Consider the following 9,599-nt stretch of genomic DNA (forward strand, 5'->3'; position numbering starts at 1 on the left):
TAAAACATTTTTTTACATTTTAAACCTATTAACTACTTCTCTTCAGGACAAAAGAAAAAACCTCTAGCTCTAGACATCCTGTCTCCATGCTTCATTGAAACTAACTTTTATAGCACAATCGTAAAGCAGTTAATTTCAACTTATTTTCTTGAAGTTTTGTAAGTTAATCGTCTATGTTCCAGCAGGGTATGCTGTGGTTATCAGTACATAACATGCAGTTCTGTATAAATAATCTCAATATTCACAAATGACATAGAATTATTTACAAAATTCCAGATAGCTGGGCTGGCAGTGTCACATCTGTCACAAATCATTCCTGACAGTCTTCTCCACCCACTCCACCCTGCCTACACTTTCTTCTTCACCTCTCTTGCACACTCACCATTACCTTGAACTGTTCCCAAGTATTTAAACTCATCTATATTCACCATGTCTACTCCCTACATCCTAACCATTCCTCTGTCTTCTCCCTAATTCACACATATATATTCTGTCTTAGTCCTCCTGTCCTTCATTCCTCTCCTCTCTAGAGCATATCTCCACCTCTCCAGGGTCTTCTCAGCCTGTTCCCTCCTCTCATTACAAATCACAATATCATCCGCAAGCATCATTGTTCATAGGGACTCCTGTCTGAACTCGTCTGTCAACCTGTCCATCACCATTGCAAATAATAAAGGGCTTAGAGCTGATCCTTGATGTAATCCCACCTCCATCTTGGACGCATCTATCACACCTACCGCAGACCTCACAACTGTCACACTGTCCTTGTACATATCCTGTACCACTCTTATATACTTCTCTGCCACTCCTAGCTTCATCATACAATACCACAACTCCTCTCTAGGCACCCTGTCATATGCTTTCTCTAGGTCCACAAAGACACATTGCAACTCGTTTTGACCTTCTCTGTACTTCTGCATCAATACCTTCAGAGCAAGCATCGCATCTGTAGTGCTCTTTCCCTGCATGAAACCATACTGCTGCTCACTAATCATCACCTCCCTTCTTAATCTAGCTTCTGCTACTCTTTCCCATAACTTCATGCTGTGACTGATCAGTTTTATCCCTCTGTAGTTATTACAGCTCTGCACATCACCCTCACTCTTAAAAATCACTACCAGTATACTTCTTCTCCACTTCTAAGGCATCCTCTCACTTTTGAAGATTTCGTTAAACAATCTGGTTAAAAACCCACTACCATCTCTCCTAAACACCTCTATGCTTCCACAGGTATGTCATCTGGACCAACAGCCTTTCCAGTCTTCATCCTCTTCATAACTGTCCTTACTTCCTCCTTGCCAATCCATTGCACTTCCTGATTCACTATCTCCACATCATCCAACCTTCTCTCTCTCTCTCTCTCATTCTCTTCATTCATCAGCCCATCAAAGTACTCTTTCCATCTGCTCAACACACTCTCCTTGCTTGTGAGGACATTTCTCTCAATATCCTTTATCACCATAACCTGCTGTACATCTTTCCCAGCTCTGTCTGTCTGTCTAGCCAATTGGTACAGGTCATTTTCTCCCTCCTCAGTATCCATCCCTTCATACAACTCAACATACACCTTATCCTTAGCCTTCACCGCCTCTCCCTTCACTATACACCTTATCTCCTTGTATTCCTGTTGACTTTCTTCATCTCTCTGCCAATCCCACTTGTTCTTTGCCAACCTCTTCCTCTGTATAATCTCCTGTACGTTCTCATTCCATCACCAAGTCTCCTTGTCCTCCTTCCTCTGTCCAGATGTTACATCAAGCACCTTTCTAGCTGTCTCCCTTACCACCTCTGCTGTGGCTGTCCAGCTATCTGGTAACTTCTCACTGCTACCCAGTGCCTGTCTTAACTCTTCCCTGAATTCCTTCTTACAATTATCCCTTTATAACTTCCACAATTTGATCCTTGGCGTTGCCCTCACTCTCCTCATCTTCTTCCTGATTGCCAATGTCATCCTACCGACCACCATCCTATGCTGCCTAACTACGCTTTCCCCGGTCACTACTTTACAGTCTCCAATCTCCTGCAGATTGGCCCTCCTGCATAGGATATAATCCACCTGTGTGCATCTTCCTCTACTCTTGTATGTCACCCTGTGTTCCTCCCTTTTCTTAAAATACATATTCACCACAGCCATGTGCATTCTTTTCACAAAATCCACTATCAACTGACCTTCTGCATTCCTCTCCTTAACACCATACCTACCTATCACCTCCTCATCCCCACTGTTCCCTTCACTAACATGCCCATTGAAATCTGCTCTTCGTGGACGTCCGCTCGCATAGTCCGGCACGGTATGTTCAATGCTTTGTTCAGAAAATGTATGTTGATGTATAACCTTTAAGATTATTAACTTTTACAAGGAATTAGGGTAATATTACAAATTGTTCCCAGTGACTTCTTTCTTTCTACATGATTCCTAAGCAAAAAAGTTGACAGGAATATGTATGATGCCGGTAATGCTCTTAATAATTGTATTCAACACTGCTTTTATTATATATGTTTACTATGTTTTACATGTACCTTACCTAACTGGCATAAATGTATATATGGATTTGTAGCCTTCTTTATATAAATGTTTTCAAGGAATAATCACATCTGTTTGCTGATTAACTAGAGGTGTGGTGTTATTAAATAAAACTATTTATTTTTTTTAGAGTTCCTGCAGAGTTCTGAATGGTTACTATGAATAGTAAATAGAAATAAATAATTAGCTTCTGAGAATGAACTGAAGTGCATATATAAATATTTCTTAAAACCATGTGCATTGAACATGCATTCATGGATGGGAAATTGCTAATTAAATGTTTAACTGATTACATTATTGTGCATTGTAGTTTTATTGTTGAATTTGAAGTTCAATGCCCTTTGAAGGCTCAGTGCTGGTGTTACTGGTGTTTACAGTGAAAGCTTTAATACATCAGTGCTTCATGTATGCTGACACACTAACATCTATTCTAAGTTTGCATTTTCTTTTAAGTCTGCCTCATTAAAGCTATTTGAAGAAGTTATATTGTTTGTTCTCCTACAGCAGAATACCAGATATGATGATCTTACTTCATCATAGCATATTTTTGGAAAGGGTACAGTACCATCCCTACCATAGCTTGTCTAAAAGCTGACAGCGTCAGTGGTATAATTTGAGAAACAAGATTAACTTTTATTGATATAACAAATGCATTTATCTCAGGATCTCATAAACTGCTGATATTCAAAGGATACCTTTTCCTGAAGTCTTGTAAAACTGTTGTATATTAAAATGTGACCGACAAGAATCTGCTTCACACAAATATGCTACAGTTGAGACCTGTCCTGTCAGCATGGACAGTGTTCAGAAAACATCTTTAACCATAGGCAATTTGCATCTTTCTGATAGCTTCACAGCAGTAAAATATTTAAATAAATAGATGTACCAGATGTCATTGAAACTTGTTCACCTCACGGGATCTGAGAATGTTCTGGATGACACTTTAAGCAAGTTGGCACCACAGGTTCACAAGAGTGATGAAAATTTCTTACACTAGGGAACTCATCGTTTCATTCCAAATATCTGCAAATGCAGAAAACGATACTTCTTCCCCTTACTCTAGTACAAGATATTTTGCACTTTATGTGCACTAGGCCTGCATTGTGTTGTTTTTCATTTATTCAGAAAAATGTCCAGGAAATTTTACATGATGCTACTACTTAAGTCCCCTATGACCTAAGCAGTTATAATAGACTGACTTCTTGCTTCTGTGCATGTGGTGGTGTAATGGCTAAGTTCTTTGCCTTACAAAGACAAGGTGCAGGGTTTGAGTCTCACAAGGGATAATTGGCTAGGCTTAAACTGGCTCGCAAGGGCAGTTAGCTTAGTACTAAACTATGAACCTATGTAACCTACCTCCCTGATTCTGATGATCAGAGGGCGTACCTTTTATCCCTGTCAAAAAAAAAAAAAGTTTGTTGTATCCAAATGAAGTCTCTTCTTTTGCATTTATAGCTGTGGCATCTTCACTGTTTTTACCAAGTCGTGTAACCTTTCAGAGGCAACCATTAAAGTCTTAGCAGCAGTAAGAAAACAGTTGTGAACGGAAACATCTATCTAAAATTTCTAGGAAGGCATGCAACCTTCTTGGAAGTAGAGGGAGTTTCTAATTACTAGTGCTTTAAATTCACCAGTTACTAGGAACAAGATGTATTAAATTTAAAGACTAGAAGTACCCTTGGTGTTGAGCTTGATTCAAGTGATTTTACATTATTGGTATGTACAGGCAATGGGGTTTGAAAGGATTAACCTTAAATTTATTTGAGAACTGAGTAGAGAAGTGTTAACACTTTTGTATATTTTAAAAATCATCAGAGAACTTAGGACTTCTGGAAATGGGGATGTGATACCCCCTTCACAAGGGAGAGAGTAAAAACTATCAATCATTGCATCACAGGGAAGAATGAGCCTTAATGTATGCAGAAGCTAGTGTGGCATATTATGCTTAGTAAAATGGATTCACAATTTGAATGTCAGGCCAGACAAATGTAACAGAATTCTGAATACATGCTTGGTTAAAATGACCTAAAAAAAAAAAAGATCCACAAATAATTAAATGATGTGAGGCAAATATCAAATAGCCCTAACATCAGTTTCAATTAATAAATTTAAGGAATTCGGACTTGCCAGTAAAACACTTATAAAACGGGTGGGTTTGAATTTCCTACCTTGATCCCAATGCCAACTGTTGGAAGCGTGGCCCTCAGTATATTATCCCATCCTGAACTGGATAGGCGTTTGTCTTTTGATAACAGAATCACATTGTTTGCATTTGGGGTACCAAAAGAAGCACATCACTGTGGTGGTGCTTAGCCAGTTAGGCCAGGTGTCATTTTAGAATGGGCTGACTTATCATCAGCTGCATTTTGTGTGTGGACTACTGAAAACTGATCCCTCTCCTGTGTTTTCTTACCCTTCTGTAATGGCATACCCCTGAGACCCTTTGTAGCTTTACTCCTTCTTGTTGTGTTTACCGCCAGTAGGACTGCGGATAGAGCCTTTAGTAAGTATATTCTCATTCTCTGGAAAAGACTGGATTGGCAGCTCCGGTTATTGGAAGAGCTGGGCATGGGGATGAGAATAAGTTGTCAACAATGGCTCACTCATCCTTAGATGAGACCAGCTAAATCTGTTACACTGCTGCCTCCAGCTGACAAGCTGGGGTACTGCATGGTGCAGTATGGACTGGGTCATGCTGACTATGAACTGCATGTAAGTTAGAAGCTTGTGTATAGGAGTACAGCAATAGAAGCATCACCCACTGGTCACTGTGGGGACAGGTTTAGGATGGATTGGAAAGGCTCCCACATGACAAGAGCGTACTAGTCTGCTCCGTCACCACTGACTCTAACCTCCAAGACGAATGAATGGGTAGAATGGGCTGCCACCTGACTCAACAATGAATAAGCTGTAAGAGTCTTACTTTGGATGTGGAAAAATTGGGTTCATATATTGCCCCCAGTGCAGGAAGGAAATGGTCAGTGGGGCTGACTAGGAAGAGAAGTTATTGGACTGTGTTGTATAGGTAAAATAAATGCACTGTGTTCACATCTACTATCTATATATAGCCAAAGATGAAGTATGACCCTAACTAAGGATAAATTGTGCTCTGAAATTTATTCTCATATGAGTCACATCTCTGTCTTTTACAAAATGCCTGTATTCATTTATTTGTTTATTATATTAATGATATGTTTGCAAACTAACCATATGTAGAACTGCCATATGTATTATTCTATATTGATCTTTATGAACAGATAGGGTACTTCCTGGATCTCCCATGAAGAAGATCCCATGGCTGAGTGGAATCACCTTATATTTTAAATTAATTAATTAGTAAACAAACAATCAGACAAATGTGTCTCAGTCTTTATCACAGGAATGCAGTGAACAGATAGGTGCATCCTGCTATGGTGCGATCCTGATTGTAAGAAAGCTTTGTTTTAAATCAGACTTTCCTAAGGGCAAGCTCAACATCTGAACAAATCACAGTATATACCTTCAGCAAAGTTTCACTTTTTACATGGTTTAATGTGTTCTTTCATTTATATTTCCTTTTGGTGATGTTCTTCCAATACATACTTCAAAAATGTCATGTTCCTTTCCTGTTGCATCTGAAGTAATTCCTTGTAAAGCTTCAGGTCTGCATGAGTAAATGCAGGCTGTTTGAGTATATTTATACTGTATGGTATCATCTGAGCCTGTAAGTATGTTTTTAAATGCCAAAAGTCCATATTGCATTTAATACCGATGTGGATAGTATCAATGTGCAGTGAGACAGATAATGGAGTAGCACCTGGGGATAAGGAAATAGTCCATCTGACCTTTCATAGGCGTGGGAAGACATATGATAAAGACCCAAGAAAACAGATTTTGACAGTCCTGCAAAGTCCCAGAAGCATTGGTTGAATTAGTACAGGCTATGTAAAAAGACCCAGTGACATAGTATGAACAGTGTAAAGTCTCACAGATGGGTTCCAAGTGGGAGTGTGTTTGCTTTAGGCTTCAATTGAGATCCCACTGCTGTTCATGTTGGTTATAGACTATATCAGCGGGCAGCTCAGAGGGGACAGATCAGCATAGATTTTGTATACAGGTGATATGGCACCTGTATACAGGTGATGTGGCACTATAAGAAAGCTCTGAACAGAAGCTTTAACACTGACAGAGTTCAAGAATGCAGACTAAAAGACACATGATAAAACTGAGTATAGACAAGGGAGTGGTCATGAGAACAAATCAGGAATCACAATAAGCTGCAACTTGAGCTGGAAAGAAAAATAGATTAACGATGTCAGGTGTCTGGAAAGTGTGATTGAGAAGTGAGAAAACCTAAATCTGGAGATCAGTGCTAGAATCAGAGTACTGGAAGCCAACTGGAACGAATAGTTTGGAGTAGTGTGTGACAACAAAATGCCAAAGAAGTTGAAAAGAAGGAGAACAGAACAGTGGTGTGATCAGTATGCCTATCTGACAGAGAAACCTGGGCAGTTAAAGCAGAGTGTCTGAGGAAGACTGAGATGATGAAGATGATGTGCACAAGGATGCACAGTGATTACCTGAGGAAGAAATGAGGACATCACAGTGGGGGACAAAATTGCTGTAGTTGCAGAGAAGATAACAGGTTATGCTGGTTTAGTCACATGGGCAGGAAAGCAGAAGACAGTTTGGTAACACAGGAAATGAGTATGTCAAGCCAAGAGATGGCTTGCATGACAGAAAAACCAATGACAGAAGGCCATAGGCGCCGGAAGCTGTTGAAGACTGGGAGGGGGGGGGGGGGGAGTGAGAGGAGCACTTACTGATCTAAAAAGGGCAATTTTTTGTAACTATTTACTACCACAACATAGGTTCACTTGGAGGACATTTTAAGGTTAGCCAATTCCCTTTTGATGCTTGAGTTAACTTTTTCTGATTGGTCTTACCTATCCCATGGTTGATAATTGTATATTAGCCCTAGTGAGAATAAATGTGATCATACTATAGATAATTTGAGGGGACCCTGGTAAGGGATGCAGCATTTAGGAACTGCTTCTATCCATTAGTGGCATGAGGGGCAATCCTGGAGTACATTTTCTGTTACCCATCCTTAGATCCAAGTTGCATTTGAATGTGGACGGATGGGCTTTGTTTTATTTGTATAGATAGTCTGTTGTGGCACAGTGGTAGCCTCTGTGATATATAGCCATCTCTCCACAACATTCAGTTTGGATACCTGGACTAAGTATTTATGATGCCATTTGACTTACTGATGTTCAGTAGGTCCATCTGCATTAGGTCGGAGGATGCCTTGTATGCCAGGCATGTCACCTCTAAGCACTCTGTAGGATACTGAGTATAGTAATAAATCTTTGAGGTGGTCCATGCAAGACCTATTGTTTAGGACTTGTATCCTTTTAGTAAGGTATCTCTGAAGGTATTCCAATTGTTGCATGGGGCTGGACAGATACATGCTAAAGTGGGCATTATACAAAATGATTGACCTAATGAGAGCTTTGTAAAGGGGGACAACAACATCTCTAGATCTAGTCACAATCAATGTGTTTATAAGCTGTGCAATATAGAAAGGGTTTCTTATGACTCTGGGCACATGCTGGTCAAAAGTTAGGTCACTGTACACACAAGTTCGCAAATGCCAAACAATTGGGTCAGTTCTCAGAGGGCATTGTCATGATTTTGACACCAATTATTATTTGGGACAAACCTTCCTGCATGATGGTTAAGTCATTTGGGATTCGATAACTGCTTCTAGCTTACAGTCATCTCAAACTTATATGGCCAAAGCTCTTTGGTATTTCCTTTTACTTTTGAGATGTATATGCCAAACAGAAAAAGTCTCAGCACTGAACCCTGGGGTACTCCATTGGTGATTGGTCTCTTCCCCTACCAAACCCTGGGGGACTCCATTGGTGATTGGTCTCTTCCCCTATTTTGATCTCCTGCATCCTGTGAGCAAGTTGGCAATCCAGCTGATGATGCAAGTATTTGCTCCAACATTATTCATCTTTTATACTACACCTGAGTAGGGGACTGTGTCAAAAGGCTTGGCTAGGTCAAGGTAATGTGGTGTGAACTGTTTTACCTTCATCCATTCCTTTGGTAACAAGAGTAAAGCTTAAAATTTGCCCATGATTTTGAGCCTTTTACACTTTTTTCTGGGCTGTTTTCAAACACATTTTTAGGGATATGCATACATGTATTCATTCTTTGATTCACATTCCTGATTGTACTTTTGGGCTTTGTCTGGAATTGTTAAGCTGAGAGGTTAGGAGAGGGGTAGGGGCTGTGAGAATGTTGCACAATGTTTAGATGTTTGACCTGTATTTATGGTCTGTTAGTCATCATAAATGTGAACTCACACAATGAATGCTACTGGAAAAATTTGTTATTCTACCATCCTACCATCTTTATTAGTTCATAACCACAATGTTTTAAACCCCCCTAATGTTACGTCCTTGTATGTTTTTCTTTTTTTTTCTACCTCCTCTAGAATTGTGCTGAGACTTTTGGGACTATGAGAGTTCTGCAGAATGTACTGATTATTGTAATGAATGCTAATGCAATCCCTGTTGTTCTAATATCTTTCTAAGTTTATCATAGCAATGTTTGTAACTATCCTTGATGTTACACCTTTTTTCTGCAGTTATTTTCAGCTTTGGAATTATGCTGAGAGGTTAGGAGGTTGGTAGGGGCTGTGAGAATGTTGCATACTGTTCAGATGTTTGTTAGTTTTGGTCTGTTCTTCAAAGATGTGGGGTCACACAATGCATGCTAATGCAAAATCTTATTCTAGCATCATTATTAGTTCATAAGCCCAGTATTTTAAATTCTTAATGTTCAGTCTTACTGTAGTGCTGTCCATCATGTGTGGGTGTCTATGTCCTGTCTGCAAGTCTTTGTAACTGTCTGCCTCGTGTCTCTGTCCTGTGTGAGGGAGTCTGTGTGGGTGTCTTTGTGTACCTCTGTGGGACTGGCTACCTTGATGCTGTACAGAGGCTTGCCATAATGTAACAACATTACTACTAAATGCCAGTCAGTGTGTGTGTGTATTTGTGAGTGGCTACCTTGCTGTGGT

This window comes from Protopterus annectens, chromosome 2.part1 (genome assembly GCF_019279795.1).
Source record: "Protopterus annectens isolate FY-2018-M chromosome 2.part1, PAN1.0, whole genome shotgun sequence".
Classification (NCBI taxonomy): Eukaryota; Metazoa; Chordata; order Ceratodontiformes; family Protopteridae; genus Protopterus; species Protopterus annectens.